General features: G+C 35.1%; 1 protein-coding gene across 6 annotated transcripts in view; it reads right to left on the bottom strand.

The window, feature by feature from the left end:
• CCSER1 (coiled-coil serine rich protein 1) overlaps positions 1 to 21,612 on the bottom strand; it is a 1,296,175-nt gene that overhangs the window by 910,637 nt on the left and 363,926 nt on the right. The gene's annotated exons all lie outside the window — the stretch shown is intronic.

Genomic DNA, 21,612 nt, shown 5'->3' with positions numbered 1-21,612 from the left:
TGCTGAGGAATCTCCAACTGTCTTAAGAAAAAAAAAATAAGAAAGAAAGAAAAAGAAAAGGAGGAAAGAAAAAAAAAAAAAGACAACCTCTGCAATACTAAAATGTCAGATTACTCTTGGTTGCCTTTTTCTAAATTTTCAAGGGAAAATATACTCCATGAATGCTTAGTCTCATACTTAACTAATCTTTTCCCCAAAGGCACAAAATATAAGGAATGTTTTTAAAATCTACTGACAAACTAGCTTATCATATGTGTTTTATATAACAATATGTGGATACCATTTGCAACCAGAAAGATGTTAATAATCACTATGAATCCTTAGTTCCTCCCTGAAGGACACAGATAATACTGTCTAATGCACATTCCTGAGTTGTTTTGCAGACATTAAAATCCCCACCAGATGGAAGAAGTTAACTGAATGATGACCACGAGCATGTAGCACCCAGACTAGCTGAACCTTGCGGATTGATGATGTTAACCCCTGTCTCCTCATGATCAACCAATCAGAGAACTGTGCACGAGCTGATCATGCAACTGCCACTCTCTCCCTCATCTAGCCTTTAAAACCCCTTTCCTGAAACCCATCGTGGAATTTGGGTCTTTTGAGCATTCACTGCCTGGACTCCTTGCTTGGTGCCTGCAATAAGTGCTGTACTTTCCTTCACTACAACTGATTGTCAGTAGACTGGCTTTACTGTGTGCAGGCGAGTGCACCCAAGTTCAGTCTGGTAACAATGATGCAGTCATTTTTATTTTTGTTAGTGTCATCATTACTCTTAGTCACTTAGCTTTGAAATTCTGGGAATGGCTTTTAATCCTCCCTCTCCCCCACAGAAGTTACCAAGACTTATTGAACCTACCTGCATAAATCTTCCTCACATTATTTTTCCTTTATTCTTTATTTAAACTCAGGTACTTTTACCTCTCACCTAGTCTCAATGGTCTCCTAAACACCAATCTCTTCCTTTGCAATCTATTATACACTTACCTGGAACATCATCCTGAAACATTGCTCCCATCCCTAAACCTTAGTGGCATTTTCTTAACTATACAAGGATTATACTCTCCATTTAGAATTCAAAGGGGTCTTTTAGCTAGAGTCTCTTACCTCATCTCTTACTTATCTTTTCAATCATATTGCTATGTAGTTGTCCTATGCGGTATCCGAAGTTGTTGTATATACGTATCTAATACAGGGTTCTCTGTGCATACCTTACGCCTCCCCATCATGTCAGTGCTTGCTCTCCTAGTCCAGGTGGATCAAATTCTAACTGCGTTTCATGGCCTAACTCAAGTTTCAACAGTACCACAAATGATTTCCTGGAATACCCCACTGTCACATCTACCCTGAGCTGAAAGCAGTCTCCTTCTGGAAAAAAACCTTGTTTCTTGACTTCTTCTATGGCACTTATTTCTATGTTTTATTATGATCATTTCTTTATGTGACAATTCTCCTTATTGACAAAGTTTGTGGGATGAGAAGCTGCACTGTATGATTTTCTGTAGTACAGACATCTAGTAAACATTTAAAGAATGAAATAGTGTATTAAGTTACAGGTAATTGGTGGGTAGACACCAGGTCTTGCTAAGTAACTGACCAGCTAATATTTACTGAACGAAGCATTACAGAGAAGAATGCAGTGAAGACAACACCAGTGTGTGACCTGTAAACAATGCCCACGTTTTGTGGGTGTGCAACGCCCATATATACAACAGATGTTGACAGGGGTCATGCTTCATAAAGTGTGCTACAAAGCCTGCTGGCATTGGATCCAGAGTTGCTCGTTATTTGGCAAACAAATTCTTGGTTCATAGATCAGACCAATTCAATTGAACAAGGCTCGGGAATCTGCATGTTGAAGATTCTTGCTCACCCTACTCTCCCAATGATTCTTCTGCGTACTGAAGTTTGAAAACACCGCAGGGTGAGCACTTATTGAGGAAGACAATAACAATACTTACCTTTAAATGATGTTAAAATTGTTTACAAAATGTTACTACAACCATACCTTTTTATCATTCAGTTTATCATGACACAAATAACGGGAGTTTCCCAGTTCCCATTATTCATTAGAGGACAAGTCTCATTAGGTTGTTACCCTAAAATCCAAGGACCTAAAATCTCAGAACTTCTGGAATCCCTTTACAATGTTTGGCATTCCTGCCTGCTAGCCACTCCCAGAATCATCAGTCCCAGGGCCTCCTAGCAGGTGCCAAGCTCCCCTTTCTTTCTGTCCTTTGAAATTGTTAGTGAAAATAACACCTCTGTGCGTTTGTACTAGGTGGGAAAGTTGTATGTCTGCACTATGTCTTATAGGCTCACCTGTGACAGACAGGTAGGAACCGAAAGGTTAAATTTGGGGCTGAAGAAGGAGTGGTGCACTGGTAAGGGACACTGTGAAGTGTTGATTGGGGTAGACTGCTGAGCCTGAGCTTGGAGTGGAGCGTGTGACTGCTAATAGTACAACCCACCTTACTTTTTCTTGAGCTGCGTGAGAGTCACGTGCACTACTAGGGTTTGTCCCATGAGAGATGCAGACTCAGCCTTCTTAAAAGTTCTCTTTATGACGATTATGAGATGCTTTCTAGCCGGTAATGCAAATTGCACCCTAGAGTGATTGCCCTTGTCTTTTCCCTGTTTCCAGAGATGTGGGAATGTACACTAAATGCCAACTTGAGCCTCATTCTTTAGCTCATTTGAGCTCAATTTTAGCTAAAATATAAATTATGAGTTTTCTAGGAAATGGCCTTACTGTATTTATTTGAAGATATATTTAACAAAGAACAACTTAACAAACATAGCTGTCTAATACCATACCAGTGAGGCATATTTTACCACTGTTATAAATCAAACGGCATAGAGTGGACCTTTCATAAATAATTTTCCTCTGAATTAAAGTCAATTTGTAAAGCCACATAAAATTTAGTACCAAATTGTCTTACGTCTAGCAAGTCATCTTTAATTTGAAATCATTCTCTAAATTAAGATCAGTGAAAGTATATCTGATAATGTGTAGCAGAGGTGTATCTTAGAGAAGAGCTGGAATATTTTCCTTGGAATGTCCTTATTTTCTGAATGCTTTCTCTAATCCAGAATTCCAAGTTCTAAAGTTTTTTGAAAGTATAAGACACCAAGTATATTTTCATTTTTTCCTATTTTTCATGAATGATATGTGTTTGAGTTTAGTTAGTCCAGAAGACAGTTCAGGTAGAAGAAATTAGACTATGAGACCAAAAACAAAACGTCAATATAAAAATGAAAGTAAAGAGGTATGTACATGTTCACGCAACACCTTTTTCTTTGGCAATGGCAAATAACAGTGCTATTTTCCTGGATACAAATTGTGAAGAAATAGGCATTTTATTCTAAAATATAAAATTAAACATTCCTAATAGGAACACCTTCAAGATAAAACAATTAAATAAACTTTATAAAATATACAATTGTCCTGCATATTTTGCTAATAAAATGATATCACATTGTAGACCTCTATTGGCATTGCTTAACAATAGGAATAGACAAAATGTCACCCCAATAAGCCTTAAATACCATAAAATTAATTTCTCTAAAACTTATATGAATTTATCTACAAACGTATGTTTTATCTTTCTGAACTTTCAAGTATGAAATGTAGATCAAATGTTTTAATAATTCTTCCTGAAAATCCATTAAAACTCATGCTCAATTAAATTTTGACAGCCTTAAGTAGGCAATATATATAAATGAAACACTGGGTTTATAAATTAGGCTTTAGAGAGACTTTGAAAATTAAATCCGATGTGCTCCAGCCAATAAAGAGTAAAAATTAGCTTAAAAAATGAATAAAAAAATAAGGTAAACCTGAACAAGAATGACTGTAAGTTGACATAACATGGTATATTTACAAATACACCATCTAAGTCTTCTCAGGAATTTCAATTTCCTCAAATGGATGATTTTTGTAGTTGGGGGATACCAGGCTTTCAAAGAAAGAGCAAACTATTGAAAAGTATTGTTTTCACTAAAAAAAAATCTTTTATAGGAAATATATATATACATATTTTAAAGTCATTCACTCTTCAACCAAAACTATACAACACATTTTGTAGAAAATAAGGAATTGAAATTATTTTCCACTAAATTATCTTGCTTCCACATTAGTTATTTTATACATATAACATTAGAATACTAAAGAATATCTAGAAAAGAAACAATTGATCCAGCCATTATTCAGGGCAGAAAAATCCCCTTATCGCTGAGTTATAAAGAAGCTATAGCTAAGAAAAATCAGTGAAATCACTGATGTCTCTACCACATCATCCCTGCTCTAGTTACTGCATTTTATGTAAGAATTTTAGAGGCATTATGTTACATTGAATTTGGCATCCTGTTGGATTCAGAGAGCAAAGCCACAGCCTGAGGATGGACTTAACTCTTCCCTAACAGCTCCAGTCATACCAGAATCTACCAAGAAGAACAAGAACTTAGAAGGAAAGTATTAGGTAAGCAGGAAGGGAAATAACCTCTTTCAATGAGCATCACTTTCTTAGGTCTAGCTCTTAAGGAGTCAACTAGTTCAGCCAATGCTCCTGGGCATTGAGGCTATGATAGAGCATTTTCCCATGAAAGGCAGCCCTTGAAACTCAAATCTGATGCCATAGGGGGCAAACTGTATCTTATAAGGAAACATGTTATTTGCATGCTGTACTCTGTATTTATTTACCCATTGTTATTCTCCTGTCTAGATGTTGCTGCAGGATTTTGTTACAGTCTTTTATGCATAATGTGTAATTTTGAATTTCACTAGAGGAAAATACTGTTTACAGCACTTTCGAAATGTATTTGACAGTGAAATTCTTTTTTTAAGGGAGTCATGCTTTAGAGCAAATAGTTTGGAAAAGCTGCCATAGCATTTAGAAAAATATTTTTAAATATTCCAACCTTTACTATGGGATATCAAGGAAAGGAATTCTTGCTTGAGCCAAATACACAGAAAGGAGCATCGGATGATTTTCCCTTTTAGATCAGTGGGAGTACTTAAGGGAAAGTTAATTTTGTGGAACAAAAGTCATTGCTTAAAATGTAAGTGTATTAATAGGAATAGGGGGTAGTGGTTGACAGGTGGTGGTGTTTGAAGGCAAAGAGGAGTACCTGTCCTCTCCTGGGGGTGATGGGGGCAGAAGGGAGGCTGTCACTATCAAAAAATGGGATAGCATTTTCAGGAACACATGAAATTAGCTCCTTAAATTCCAAATCACGGGTAGGTTTTGTTAATTCTATATCCATTGAGGGATGACATTGTTTTAGGAAAAAAGCAGAAACAAATTTTGACAATGCCATCTAATGAAGAGACCTACTGCTATGACCTCGAGGTAATCTGTGATTTCTCTTCCCATTGAAAACTTCCCAAAGATTGCTCAAGCTATATGTCTATGTTTATGGAAGGTAAGAAGCCCTCCCAACGTGGAAAGACTTTTTCTATTACCAACCACAGATGTTAAAGAAGTAGGTTGACCACTTTCTGCAGATCTAATGAGTATAACCATGAAAGAAGGGTTCTAGCCCACCTGAAGGTTGAGGAATTGGGGAATGAGAATACGAAAAGATAAGTTTTATCAAATGCAAAGCAATACCTACCTAGTTGTTGGCAGACTATTCTATATGAATCTACATATCTAGGCATTAATAGCTATTTTGCTCCAGGACTAGTTTGTCAGAAATACCTGTAGAAGCAGACAGCCCTGGAGAGATCGAGATAAGGATACCTTCCTCCCTACCCAAGTGAGATTTTCTTACTTTCTCGGGTATGTAGTAAAGAATTTAAGCTTGCCTAAATTTAATTTTGCCCTTGGCTTCTGCAAGGTAGTCTCTAAACTCTTGGAATATCATGCTTGATAGAAGTATTTTTCTATGTCTGGAATCCTCTGGTCACACTAGCTAGTCTAACAATAGGAATTTTGGTGGGAGGTGGCCACACCAGATGTGATTTGGGACAGGAACACTCGGTCACAGAGTATAAACTTGCCCTCTGGAGGGGCTGGAAACAAAGACGTTCCATGTGTGCAGTCAATTATGCTTAAGTAACAGAGCCCCAATAAAAACTCTGGATACCAAAGCTTGGTGTGCCTTCCTGTTTTGGCAACCCTCTGTCCATAACGTCATACAGAGTTTCTGGGAAAACAGCTCTGTCCATAACTTCACTGGGAGAGGACAAACCATATTCATTGCAATAAACCATAACCTCGAGTGTAATAGCTTTGAGTGGGTTCTGTGAACTCGTACAGTGAATTATCAAACCTGAAGGTGGTTTTGGTGATGTCCAGACTCATATCAGATGTCAGAAGTGAGGATGGTCTTGTGGATAACCTAACTTTGAACAGGTTAGTAAAGATAATGTTTTCTCCAGGACAGAGTATGGAAAGGTTTGCTAAAAGCTTCTTTAAAAGAAAAAAATCTACTATTCTCAGGGTTCTGCTTCTGAAATATACCCTCACCACATTTGCAGGCATCACCTGGCTCTCATCATGTCGACCTGTGGGAACTGGGGCTCAGGGGACAAAACTGCAATGTTACTCTGGATGATGCTTTACTGTAAGTAATAAATTCTTTTATCTCTGACCTGTAGGCCTCATAACTTTCTGCCAATATCTATGAAATTATGACAGGCTAACTCATTAGAGTTCAGGGCGAAATCTCAGACCCTTTCATACTTTCCAACTTGATGGTTTAACACTAGTCCTAACCATGTCTAACCAATTATTCATCACCCATCTTCAGAAAGATTTGTGAACTAAAAAATCCATTCTAAGAGTGATAGTGGCTGGGTTGGAAATGGTTTCAGTTACATGAGATACTATCTTTAAAATGCAGTGAGGAGTCCTACAGGTGGAGTTAAAGAAGCGTATATCAGACATTCTTGTGAGACAGAAACATTTCACTTCATGCCTGATAAGCGAACTCATTTTGTGGTGTAAAGGTCTATGGCACTCTTCCCACTGACTCTTTCATGGGGTGACTGGTAATTTAAGGTGACAGCACCTATTTACTGTGTTACATTCGTATGCACTCTCTTCAGACTTAATTAAAAAACAAAAAACAATTGACCATAAGTTGTTGAAATCCTTAATTGCATTGGTTGCTAAATTTTCTAAATCTAATTTCCATCTAGAAACATTTATGACTACAATCTAGCACAGCATGACTGCTTTACAAATTCAGGCATTAGTGCCCATCTACATATTTACAATCTCTTCCTATACAGGTAAGACCTATTCTCAGATTGCACCTAGCAGTGACAAGTGAAAACTCAGATACGCATGGCTAAGATTTTTATAGTAACTCAGTGTGTTTTAGCTTGGTATCTATTCTTTCAGTTTCATGGAAGGTCTATTTATAGATGTTATAATTTCTATTCAACAATCACTGAGGGAAATGTGAACAAATGACACAATAATATGAAACATGGGCAGTTGCATTTGAACTCCTAGTATGATATCTATTCAGTCTCTAATTCTTTAGGTTGACAGACAGGTATTACCAGCAAATGTCAGTTAGGTAAACATAAAGGCCCCAAATGACAATGTTTCCATGAATCAAGTTCTTAAAAATAAGAATTTTAAAGTAAATGTGAATATGTGTAATGTAAAAGTATAATTTTAAAAAACAGTAAACAATTTTAGTAAATTCCTTTTTCTCCTCTTCAGACCAACCCCAATGCCAAACACAAAGATTTTTTTAAAAAGCTATTTTCAGGGGTTTGTTTACACATGCTAGAAAAATATACTATCCCAAGTATAACACAGGCTCACCTGCCTCATAATACCTTTTTAAGAAAAACTCAATTAAGATTTCTGTGATACTGAAAACTGACTTTTTAAAAATATTGGCAACAACATTTATACTTTTTTTTTCAGTAAATGTTTTAACAGTCTCTATGGTTATGCAAATAACCACTGAGCATACTAAACTATGTAAGCTTTCCCCTTCCTTTTACTAGCATATACACTTGCAATTCAGCTCTGATTTGATTTATAGAGTTTGCTACCACAGCTTGTCACAACTGAGAACTCTAGGTGACTGAGACTTACTTGCATCAAAACAGCTTTATTATGGTACATGCAGCTTAGCTTGATAGGTTTCTTATTACTGATGAAATTGTTATCCCATAGCAACAGCAGAAAAAGAATAACATCTCTGAACCTGACTAGAATTAAGTACACTTCTCACTTTCCCCCCGCAGAGTGAAAACTCCGTTTTCATCTGAACTACAGAATGTATCAGTGAATCTAATGGGATCTGACAGTCCATCTTAAATAGTGTTATTAGGTAACAAAGAGAAATCTGAAGCTGTATAACCCTTGGTCATTTTGATGACTGTTTCTTTTTCTTTCAATTTGAACAGATAACTCGAACTCCACATCAAAAGGGCTTTCTGAAATTTTGTGCTTTTTAATCTGGGTTTCTCTCTGGCTAGTTCTTTCATCATAGGTCAATGTTTCAAGCAAATGGTTGCAAAATATAGCTAGTGAGTTACTGAGTTGTAGGAGAATATCACTAATGAAGCACTGTTTCCTTATTATTTGTAGATTTTGCAACTTCACAAAATTATACAAAACCAAAAAAGTAAATTGAAAAATATCTGCTTCTCAAATTTCTTTTTTTTTTTTTTTTCTAACGAAGAAAGAGACATTATTGGGGAGGGGCACCTGGGTGGAGAGCAGCAGGGTAAGGGAATCCAGGAGAACTGCTCTCTCAAATTTCCTTTAAATAAATGATATCGGATGAAAAAATTAAATAACAAGTTTCAGAATATGCATATTAGATAAATAACATTGTTGTTGCATATATAATAGGCCATTTCCGGGAAAAGGATTTGTGGTACTAGGGTAACATAAAGACATCTATTTGTACCTATCACAGTAAAAGGCAGGACTAGTTTTGAAAAAACTTTGTATTTGTATAACATCATAGAATTTAAACCAAATATATACGATCCTTTTGAGTTAGGCACTTCTAACTCATTTTACAGATTGATAAATTTACGTTCACAGTGTTAAGTAGTTTGCTCCAGGTGAGACAATTTACAGGGTTTGCAATAGGATTTGGAACTAAGAAAACTGAATCTTCAGCTTGTGCTCTCCATAGTCTCTCAGTATCCTATGAGAAAGGCAGAGAAAAGACTCTAAGAAGAAGAAAACTGACTTAACCAAAGTTATAATTTTAATAAATAGTAGAGAGAGGGCTTGCTTCACTTTAACTTTCATTCTCAGATTTTATTCAACTTCTTTGTTTTACTCACATTGTTCTCTGGTTTTTTGCTCTGACACTTAACAATTTTAAAGTGCTTTTCTTCAAATTAATTTCTTTTCATCCTTTCCATTTCCCTCTTCACTTCCCTGACCACAGTTTCGTACCATGATGAAAGAACTGAATGACCAGTATCTATGACTCATGGTTACAGTGGCAAAGAGATTTTTCTAACGCAATGAATCAATAAATGGTGGAATTTCAAGTAGTGAGCTTGGTGAAAAATTGAAGTGCAGAATTATAGAAAACTGAGGAAAGAGTATTTCATAGTTTTGATCTCTATCATGGATGATCATATTTTAATCACGAAACAACAAATGTTTATTGATTGCTAACTAAAATGTCAACCACTGTGTTATGCAGTGTAATTCTTACAGCAATCCCAATGATTGTTGTTCCTGTTTGATGTTATGGAAACTAAGGCTTGTGATAGTTATGCAATTTGCCTGAAGTTCAAGAGTTGGGAAGGAGTAGAGTGGGTGTTGCAACCCAGGTCTGTCTGAAAGCCCATGAACTCTGAAAGCTCCTAAATGTCATCTGTTGTGTAATCTCACCTACACATACAGCTTGATCTAGTAATTAATACAAGTATACCATTTAAAAATATTTTTGGTGGGAAATAAAGAGGATTATAACCAAATAGTAATATTTGGAGTGAGAAAATACTGATGCCAATACAATTATACTGTCACATCACATTCTTATTTATTCATCACTTTGCAAAGGATTTTAAGGAATATTTGAATGTTCTTGATTTCCTTAATTTTGAGGGTCTGCAATATGGCCAGTGCATTCCCATGAGGAGAGTGAATGAAAAACAAGAGCCTAATTAAAGCCTATGGAAATGGTTTTCTTTGGTCTTTTCACCATGGGAATCTTCTCCCATGTCATCAAGATTTTAACTGCATAAGAATGAAATAATTTGTAAGCAGAGGCTCTGCTGTTGTGTATTACGGCCTTTGAAATAATGCTATTGAATAGGCATGCCGACTTTTCTTTGGAGATAAGTTGAGCATTAATCCCATTATCCACTCAGTATGAGCAACAACAACAAAAAAAGGCTTAATCTATAAAAATAAATATGAAAATTGGTTATTACATTAAGAAATCTTATGAATCTGTAAAACATGTTTTATACTTATCAAAAAAACATATTGCACAGTATTATTTTTCTGTGTTAAGTTGGATCTTCCCTATGCTTAGCTTTGAATATTTTACTTTTCAAAAACTATCAATGGAACAGCACTGCCGACCAAATCAACTAAACCCAAAACCTTATCTCAGCATCCAGGTTTATTCTGAACCTTGCCAAAATCTACCTGCAGAGACTAATTCACTCCATCCTCACACATAACCTATGGTCAATGTCTGAAATTGCTCTGCTTCTTGCCATTTCCACGCTTTTGCTGTTCTTCCCTTCTCCTAGAATATAAGCGTCTATCTATAAATGCCTTGGAAATTCTTTCTCTTCTTCAAAATACAGGTAAATTAGCATTACTTACATAAACCACACTGACCTCTATACCACTAACTTTAATTCATATGATGATGTTTGTAACTTCTTGTGGGTTTTACTTATTTACTTGGCCAGTGGGGTTATTGCTCTGTGCTTATAATTATTTTACAGCTCTCATAGTCTCTACAAAACTTTGGGACAGGAAGTAGGTCTCACTTATTTGTGTTTCAATATAATATATAGTTCATTCAACAAATATTTATTTGCCAGGCTCTGTGTGGTGTGAAGGAAATTCATGCAGTGGATATACTGTCTCTACCCACTTAGAGTATATATTCTAGTGAGGATGACAGCTGAATTATAGTAAAAAAAAAAAAAAAAAATGTAAACTAGAAATTGCAGCAAGAGCTAAAGATGAGCAGTACCTGGTCCTACGAGAGTTTATGGCTGGGGATATTACCATGTCAAGAAGTAACAGAAGTTGTTGCTACGAAAATATGTGTTGAATTGTCATTCCTTCATTTAGTACATATGTATTAACTGCCTACTGTGTTCTACAGAATGTTTTAGGCATTTAGGCTAAATAGTGAACCTCTGCCTTCCTGAGGGTTATATTCTAGGGAAGGGGTCCTTAAACATTTTTGTGCCCTGTACCTTTTTGTTAGTTTTGAACAGCCTATGAACCCCTTTTTAGAATTATGTATTTAAACACATACATAAAATTATGTATTTAAATACATAGAATTATAAAAGAAATCATTATATTACAAAATTGCATCTAAAATATTAAAAACAAATCTGTGATGTAGTAATATGTTTCTTTAGTAACAAATTAAATAATAAGATCTAGTAGCAGATCTATTAGTTACTGTAATTTAACATAATGATGAGCTTAAATGACACTATGAAATATCTTCCACAAGTCTAATGTGATATAAAAATATATGTTATGCATATTTGTGACAAAGAGGCACTGTGAATACTGCTATAATTTGTTATCTGAATTTATACTTGAAGGAAAGGATAAGTTACAATTAGAGGTTAATGAAAATGTGGATGAGTTTTCTCAAACCAAACTGAGTTCACAGAGGGTCTGATTTGATCTGTGAGTTCACGAGTACAGAACTTCTGGCACCCTGAGGAGGCAGGCAGTAGACGATAAACAGTTTATAGATTTGAGTGAAGTGGAGTTAAGAGCCACGCCTTCCGTGCACGTACAAGAGAAAGGGTGGGTTCTTTTAGACAACAAAAACATGTGTGAAAGAGCCTTGTGGCCAGAAGGAGCACGGCACATTTGGGGAAATGAAAGAAAACGGATGTGACTGCAGTGCATATTATGGGAGTGATAATGCTACAAGATCTGGCCAGCGTGAAGGCAGAGGAAAGACCAAGGGGAGCCTGGCAAGACAGACTAAGGATACTGATCTCTATAAAGTGAGCAATTTGAGGATATTGATGTGTCTTCAATGGAGAGGTGGAGGGATGGTGATGAGAAAAAAATGGTATGACCATACTGTACCCTGCTTTTCATTCCATAAAGATCACCCTGGCTGTAGTGTGGAGAGCTAGGCAAGAGTGGATACTGCTATCCAAGAAGGGAGACTCTTAAAGATGAGCAGTGATGGGACCAGGATGGTAAAAATGAAGATAGGAAAAAGAAGATTCTAGGATGGAAGAAAGAATTTGACATTTTAAATCAGTTTATGCATCCAACATAGTGTGTGTTTTCTTGAGATCACATATTCCAAGGATGATTCACACTAAACCAAAATTAAATAATGGCACTGGATAATTAAAACCAGAATCTAAATATAATCTATTATTTCTGAGGCTTTGATTCAAACAAAATCTCAATTGCCAGTCAATATTCTATTTCAATTCTTTTAGCAATTAATCATTCCCTGAAAAAAAAAATCACAGTATTTTTCTTCCAATTACTTAATCTCACATTCCTATAAATATTACGTATGCTCATCCTTTTTAAAAAATTTTTTTATATTTATTTTATTTATTATCATTTATTTTTGGCTGCATTGGGTCTTCATTGCTGTGCACGGGCTTTCTCTAGGTGTGGTGAGCAGGGGCTACTCTTTGTCGCGGTGCACGGGCTTCTCATTGCTGTGGCTTCTCTTGTTGCGGAGCACGGGCTCTAGGCGTGTGGGCTTCAGTAGTTGTGGAGCACAGGCTCAGTAGTTGTGGCTCGCAGGCTCTAGAGCGCAGGCTCAGTAGCTGTGGTGCATGGGCTTAGTTGCTCCATGGCGTGTGGGGATCTTCCCAGACCAGGGCTTGAACCCGTGTCCCCTGCATTGGCAGGTGGATTCTTAACCACTGTGCCACCAGGGAAGCCCAGTATGATCATCCTTTAACTTATTTTTCAACTTTCCCTTTTATATTTCACTTTTGTATCCTCCAAGTATTTACAAATTTTCTGAGAATTCAAATTTCATCTATTTAAACTATCTGTGAAGTTATCAATATATATTAAATCAAAGTTTGCACTCCCTAGCAAATTTGGCTTACTAATTATTTACGTTATTTAATTTTAAAGAATTTCTAAAAACTTATCAGGTATCAGTATCCAAATAAAATAGCCAAAGTTTATGCTTTTCTGAAATTACTTAGGTATATGCAATTATTTTTTAAAAACTTATTACTGAAATTATGCTGCATTTTGTATTCTTTCATGGATTTTGTCATTGGCAGGAATATCCATACAAATAAAAAATTTTAGCAACTTTATGCAAAGAAATTTTTGTTCCATTTGATTAACACAAAAGTATCAAAAGTCAAAGTAATTGACATAATGCAAAAATGGAAAAGTTAAAAAATTAAAAATATTTTATACCTGAATGACTCATTCCACAAGGTCCTCACATTATAATTATCATGATATTATTTCATTATTTCTGAAGGAAAATTAACTACTCTACCAATACACTCTGGAGACTTTGTAAGATAAATATTTCAAATATTTCAATTAGAGAACAAGGGAATAATCCATCAGTGGATGAATCTTGGTTCATGAGAAGGCTAAAACATGATTTAAAATGAGCCAACTGTTGACTGTTACAAAATACTGTATATCATGTCGCAAAACAATACATAATGCTCTCAAGCTCAAGTTTATGAAAGAAATAAATCTGAGCAAAGGCAAATCAAAGCTGTCAAGGACTAAAACAATATAACTCTAGTTTTACAAGACTTAAAACTTTTTAAAAGACTTCTAGGGAAGCTGAGGACTATGGTGACAATATAGGCACTTATCTCCCACAATATCCCCTGCAAATAAGGAAAAATGAGAAAAAAAATTAAATTCTACATAAAAAAAATCAGAAGGGAAATTAAATTCTATGTAAATTCTTCAAGCATAACTTGAAGACAGAGAATGGCAAAACTGCAAAGTCATCTCTCATGCTGCAGCCCCATTCCTGCTCATAAGCAAGCAAATGTAGGCTGAAAAAATTGGGGGAAGACAAAAGAGAGAGTGATTTGCAGCAATCACTTGAAAGATAAAATTCACCCTGTATCTGAAAATGATGGGAAAATGTGCAGATCAGAGCCAGGACAACAGGGAAGGGATATCAAAGTGAGCACAGTTTAAAAGGTCAGATGCCTTTTAAAGGACAGGCATAATTTAAAAGACATGATTTAAAGAGATACATGCAGTTTAAAGAAAACTCTTTGAAAAGCATAATTTATGGGAGAGAAAAAAGACAAAAAGCACCCTTTGGCAATTCAATAATGAAGGAAAGAAAACAGAGAAAATTTATTAGGGTCCTGAAAGACAAAAAGTAAAGATGAAATTGGAGAATTCACAACCCCTCCCCACCAAAACAAAGTCCTATAAAGTACTTAGATTTGCTATACTGAGAGAAGAGGGAATTACTAAATTAGGAATGCTATATAAAAGCCGCATAGCATAAAGGTAAAGAAGAGGAAAGTGAAGTCCTTACAAAGCTATTGAAGAAAATTAAGAAACAAAATTCCACACGTATCAACGGAAGAGAACTCCCTCACACAAAGCAACTACAAAGCAGAAGAAAACTGTTAATACACAATGCAGAATTAAATACACTCAAACAAGAATCTGATGATATAAAAAACACCTTTAATCAGAAATTCAAAATCTAAACAGCAAGGGGAGAAACAGATGAATGAAAAAAAAAAAAGTTGACTGATCTCAGGAAAGAAACAAAAGAAAAAGACAAAATTATCTCTAAAATGGAGAATACATTACAAGATGCCTAAGGCAAGAAAAAGTCAAATGAAAATTTACTAAGGTTCATTGAAGAAAGGCAGCAAAATAACCAAAAGAATGAAAATGACAAAAAAAAAGTGAAAGAGTCAGAGAGTAGGTAATGAAAGATAGGCAAAGGATTATTAATATTTGAATAACACATATTAATTTAATAGAAGAAAAACAAAACAATGGAACAGAAATAACAATTAACACTATAAACCAAGAAAACTTTCCAGAGAAAGGAAAAGACCTGAATCTACACATTAAAAGGGCTCACCTGGGAAAATTGACCCAGAATAATTTCAAAAACAAAAATAAAAATAACCAAAGCCTCCAAGGAAAAGTGGCAAATAATTTACAAAGGCAAAATAATTAAATTAACACCAGGCTTTTCAAAACTATTATACAAAGCAAGGCAACAGACAAACAAGAAAACTCAACAAATATCGAGGATAGGGAAAAGTAGTTTTCAACATACAGGAACTTGGGGAATTCTGCTCTCATCAGCCCTACTTAAAGAGTATACTACAAATAAAGTTGACACAAATTTAATGATAGTAATAGCCATATAAAGTAGCTAGAATTTTCCTTATTCTATAAAAAAGAAAACAGTGGTGAGAGAATTAAATGAGACGACTAAATTTAAAATAGCATCAGTAACAGAACTGGGAATTAGCCCAGATCTTCAATTATCAGGGTAATTAAACTCTCATCTTCAATTATTAGGTCAGTATACTTTCAATTAAGTCACAGCTTTCTCTTCATTCTAGATTAATCAAGGTCAAGCTAGAGACCACAGACACACATTGAAGTCAAACAACCGCCACACATTCGAATACTTGGTCACCTCCAGAGGATAGTAATCAGTGGAAAGATAACGATATTAAAGGCCAAGCCATGAAGATGGCAGGAGCCATGAGTATGTTTTTCTCATTTACAGGGTATATACTTAATCCTGTCAGCTATGGTGCAAATAGGCACAGATACTCCTAATTATCAAACCTCACTACTCTAAGGTGGGAAATCCAAAGCACTTCTTAAAAAATGGAATATCGGGCTTCCCTGGTGGCGCAGCGGTTGAGAATCTGCCTGCCAATGCAGGGAACACGGGTTCGAGCCCTGGTCTGGGAAGGTCCCACATGCTGCGGAGCAACTAGGCCCGTGAGCCACAACTACTGAGCCTGCGCGTCTGGAGCCTGTGCTCCGCAACAACAGAGGCCACGACAGTGAGAGGCCCGCGCACCGCGATGAAGAGCGGCCCCCGCTTGCCGCAACTATAGAAAGCCCTCGCACAGAAACGAAGACCCAACACAACCAAAAAAGAAATAAATAAACAAATCCTTTAAAAAAAAAAAAAAGGAATATCAGTATCAACATAAAATAGTTCTATTTTATATTATTATATTATATTTTACTATATTATATTATAATCTAGGCATTTTACAGTCAAGACATTTAACGGGAGCCTTCATCTCTTCATCTGTGAAGATGTGATTAAGGCTACCTAATAGGATGCTTACAGAGTAAATTCTCAAGTGAAAGCAAAGTGTCTGAATATAAAACATATAAATTACTCCAAGTATTTTTCCCATTGATTTATTTTTGAAAATGTGTGCTGTCTTTCTGTACCATCCTATAATGTTATCTGAGTACCTTCATATGCATAGAAAGTAAGCTTTCAATGATATTTATGGAAGTTCTACTATTTATCTGGTAGTGTTCCATACATTAATGTATAAAAGGATCCCTGCCTTTATGCTACTTACATTCTAGGTATGAGCCAGTGTAGATTTAAGTGTGGCGGGACTACATCTACCCCCTTTGTTGAGCACTGTATAACCTTATATAGTAGGTCGTTTTGTTCATAATAATAGTTCATAAACTATTCATAACCAATAGTTTGTTTTTTTAAACTCTCATGAAAACAAATGAGCTTTGCTACCATTAAAGTTACATAAAACGATCTCTAACACCCATACCTATTATCAAAACTCTACCAAAAAATTGAACTACGTGGAAAAATATTACACAGGGTTTTAAAATTGCTAAATAAAAGTTCGTATAATACTTAGTCTGTTAAAGTATTATTACATCATATATTTTAAAAAAATTATCCCTTAATAAATTATTTAGAATTTGGTAGTTAACATTATTTATTTTCTTCCCATACTTGATGAATCTAATAATATGAGAGAAGAACTTCCCCAAATTTATGAAGTATTGATATAAGAACAACTTGGTGATCTTGTTAAAATGCAGATTCTGATTCAGTAGAACCCAGATTCTCCATTGCTAGCTCCCGAGTGATGTGGACCCTGCTGGCCCTCGGATGACATTTTCAGCAGCAAAGCATCAGAGAAAACCTGATACAGACACTGCCGATGAGAATAAATCTAGGCATGTGTGAAATAAGTATTTCAGTAGGCATTAAATATGACAAAAATATGCCATAGAAATAATGATAGATGCTTTTATAAATTGTATATTTTTAAAATTGCTATTTTTTAGAGTGACACAACATGTAGAAATGCCTAAAGAAAGGTCTGATTGCTGTAGAGTTAATCTGACCTAGACACAAAAGAAAATTATATACCTCAGATGAGCAGCTAAGCATAAAATACAACAACAATGCCTGTTATAGAACAGTTAACATCTCTTCCTTGCTGTGAAACCTGATTTGTATTCCTATCCTGAATGGTTTAAAAGTAAGAACTAATGTTAAGACAGCAGTATCTCATCTATTTTTTTTAATATGTCTATGTGAGTGTGTGAAAGAGTTATTCATTTTTATTCCTTTTGGCCTTCCAATGATCTCCTTCAATTCCTACTAAAAGTAAAAATGAGGCCCTTTATTAGCAAAGTTTTCAATATAGAGAATAAGCAAATACGATGAAAAGGGCTGGCACATTATCCTATCCCCAGTGCCCAGCAGAGTGGCAACTATAAGCAGTAAATAAATGCTTAAGCTATATATTTCATTCAATTGTACAGTAAACGCAAAGACCCAGTACTGAAGCTCTCTGCGACCTTTAGCAACATAATTGCTCTCAGTGTTTGATACAGAAAATGGAAATTGGGTTGTTCTAAAGGGTAAATGGGATATTCTTTGTTAAAGTGCCAGACATGATATCTGGAACATTCTGTTTCCTGAATCACAAACATTTACTCAAAGTCCTGGAATATGGTACTCAATAAATGAATGGCAATCAATCAATGAATAAATTTATAAATGAAAATATCCTCAAGTACTAGAATCCAGAATCCTGGGACATTTACCTTCTCTGATTTGAAAAATAAGTATATCAAAAGACTCCTGTGGGAGGATTATTGGAGAACACATAAATGGAACAGTTTTGAATCTTCCTGAATTCTCCCATTAAAAACAGGAGAGCAAAACCAAAAATCCTGGGTATCTATTACAAATTCCAGTTATATACTATGAACTCTGAAATGCCAATTAGTAAAGTCACTGACGGCTACAAAATCTGCATGGTATCAGTAATTGTAAAGAGGAAGCAGGAGTAAGGCATTTAGTCTCCTCATGGCCCTCAGAGTTCAACTCATTAACAGAGAACTCTGGTAAGCACAGACAGCCAACGAGAGAATAGCAACTCAATCAGGGAGAAAATATTGCAGGCTTAGATCTGTGGGTGAACACAAGGAGACCATAGTCAAGTCAGAAAGGCAGTGGAGTAGTCTGGGTCATATTAAATCTCAAAACTAAAAATACTAAGCTCCTTTCCAGGACAAAGTCTTACACTGAAAAGGAACTCCTGGGAGTATTAATCTAAATTAACCTGAACAGAAACAACATGGACAAAGGTAGGAAAAGGTAAAGATAGACACTTGGGGAGAGTATAGAGGAAGCAGATGATCAAAAGTACAGATCAATTTTTTTGATCATTTTGTGAAAATAACAGAATTGGGAGGTCTAGAGTTATGAAGTTAAAAAGTCATCCTAGCCAAATCTTCCCTCTATAAAACTAATTTCCTTTGACTAGAAGTAGGAGAGAATTTTGGTAGAATCTCATATGAAGTTATCTTAAGAAAAAGAAAATTAGAAGCAGAATAACATAGCTAGAAACACAGTCTCACTCATTCATGTGCTGTCGGTGGCTGCTTTCTTGCCATAAGGGCAAAGTTGAATAGTTGTGGCAGAACAGAGAGATTCGCCAAAGTACAGAGAAACCAGACATCTGCAAAGCAAAATAATTACTATCTGGCCCTTTACAGAAAAGTTTTGCCTCCTCTGGACTAGAGGACAGCCATAAGAAGGTCCAACTTTTTTTTAAATTTAAGTATAGTTGGTATACAATATTATAGAAGTTATAGGTATACAATGTAGTGATTCACATTTTTTAAAGGTTACACTCCATTTATAGTTATACTATAAAATGTTGGCTATATTCCCTGTGCTGTACAATACATCCTTATAGCTTATTTTATACCTAATAATGTGTACCTCTTAATTCCTTACCCCTATATTGCTCCTCCCCCTCCCCTTCCCACTCTCCACTGGTAGCCACTAGTTTGTTCTCTGTATCCGTGAGTCTGCTACTTTTTTGTTATATTCACTAGTTTGCTGTATTTTTTAGATTCCACATATAAGCCATCTGGTCCCAGACTTTTTTGTTGCAAGTTTTTAAATTACTGATTCAATTTCATCACTGGTAATTGGTCTGTTCATATTTTCTATTTCTTCCTGGTTCAGTCTTGAGAGATTTTACCTTTCTAAGAATTTGTCAGTTTCTTCCAGGTTGTCCATTTTACTGACATAGAGTAGTTCACAGTAGTCTTTCATGATCCCTTGTAGTTCTATGGTGTTAACTTCTTTTTCATTTCTGATTTTACTGATTTGGGCCCTCTCCCTTTTTTTCTTGATGAGTCTGGCTAAAGGTTTACCGATTTTGTTTACCTTTTCAAAGAACCAGCTTTTAGTTAATTACTAAGTAGAAGAGGCTAGCAGGGTAGAAACTGAGTACGAAAGTAGATTGAGAAAAAGTGGTTAGAGAGAGAACAAGAGAAAGAAAAATATGGAATTACAGAAGCCAAAGAAAAGGTGTTTAGGAGGGCAGATGTGAGTAACTGCTTCAAAATATGCCAAGTCTATGAAAAAGAAAGACTGAAATGTGCCTGCTGGATGTAGAGGTATGAGAATCAAATAGGTGGGGAATAAATGGTGTGAGAAAATGGAAATCGTGAATGTTCTCAAAGAGTTTTGCTTCGAAGAATTTTAGGAAGATCAGAGATTAACTGAAGGGGTTGAGTAGTCACATAAGATAAATAAGCAGCAGACTTTTGATTTATAAAATTATTACATGTTCTTTCATCTGCACTATTACTTACACTTAATTATAAGGTTTAACTAACAAAGGTCTCATAAGAATATGTTTTATTTATTCTTATAAAAATATAGGTATTCTTTTAAAACTAGATTCTAAAAAGTTAGTTTTATATTGCCTTACTGTAAAGACCCTTTTGATTTAAGGGTGACTTCAATGCATTCTGATTCAAATGATATAAACTGTTGAAAGCATGTATCCATACTGGGCATGCTAACAGAGTCCTTATATAGTCCTATTTGAGTAAAATCTAATAAGAAAACTAAGTTGACTTGTGAAAGACTCAACTGGAAAAATATAGGTATGTATATGTGTGGAGAGAGTCTTAGAATCTTCAGTGACTATGTAACAATATCATATATTTGGGTACAAAGTTGCTCTCTATTTTAAGTAACTCATTCTCAGGTCCAAATCAGTAAGTGTATCCTGACTCTTCTGACCCTAAGTATGATTCAAGCATCTAATTATCCTTTAAATAATTCACATTTAAAGGTGCAATAAAAGTATTTCCCCTATACTTACTGATTAAAAAGCCTAATAGTTTGTTGAATGGACTTGTAATATAAACAATCAGGCTCAGAGCCATATAAACTAATAAAAAGACACCTGGTGAGTGACAGCTTGTAATTTCAAAAGTAGAGAAGTTAAAAAAAAAAAAAAAAGAAGAAGGAAACCTGCATAATATAAAATCCACTGAGGATTTTATTAAACTCAATGAAGAAATCTCTAAGGAAGTAAATATCCATTTTTGAGACATTTAAAGTCTTTATAAGGCAAGGCAATTTAACAAACTGACAATGAATGTGTTCATGCAGGGATAAAAGAGTATTTAGAAATGTCATTTCCTTTACAGATCTATGTTCTGCATTTTCTACTATAGATCCTTGGAAAAAAAGAAAAACAAAACAAAACAAACGAACAAAAAAAAAAAAACAAAAACAAAAGAAAGACTACATTTGTTTCTGAAAAGATTTCAACTCACATAAAACTAATTCACAGATGTTATGTGGCTAATAAACAAACAGGGACTAAACTGGGACTGAGTTTCAGCCAATTACTAATTAAGGTTAATTATATACATCTATTTTGAGGACAATCACTTGTCTGATATAAGTAACATATTTGCTTTCAATAATATTTTAATTTTTCTTCTGATAGGAGCATATATTTGGGAACAGTTTCATTGACACCAATAGTCTATGAAAACTAATAAGTGGTTAATCTTTTTAGCAGAATTATAGAAAAGACTATAATTAGATGACTTGATTAAATTCTGTTCTGTATTT

The sequence above is a fragment of the Balaenoptera ricei genome, chromosome 5 (assembly GCF_028023285.1).
Source record: "Balaenoptera ricei isolate mBalRic1 chromosome 5, mBalRic1.hap2, whole genome shotgun sequence".
Taxonomy (NCBI): Eukaryota; Metazoa; Chordata; class Mammalia; order Artiodactyla; family Balaenopteridae; genus Balaenoptera; species Balaenoptera ricei.
The sequence above is the reverse complement of the archived record's forward strand: the minus strand, read 5'-3'. Positions and strand labels throughout refer to the sequence as shown.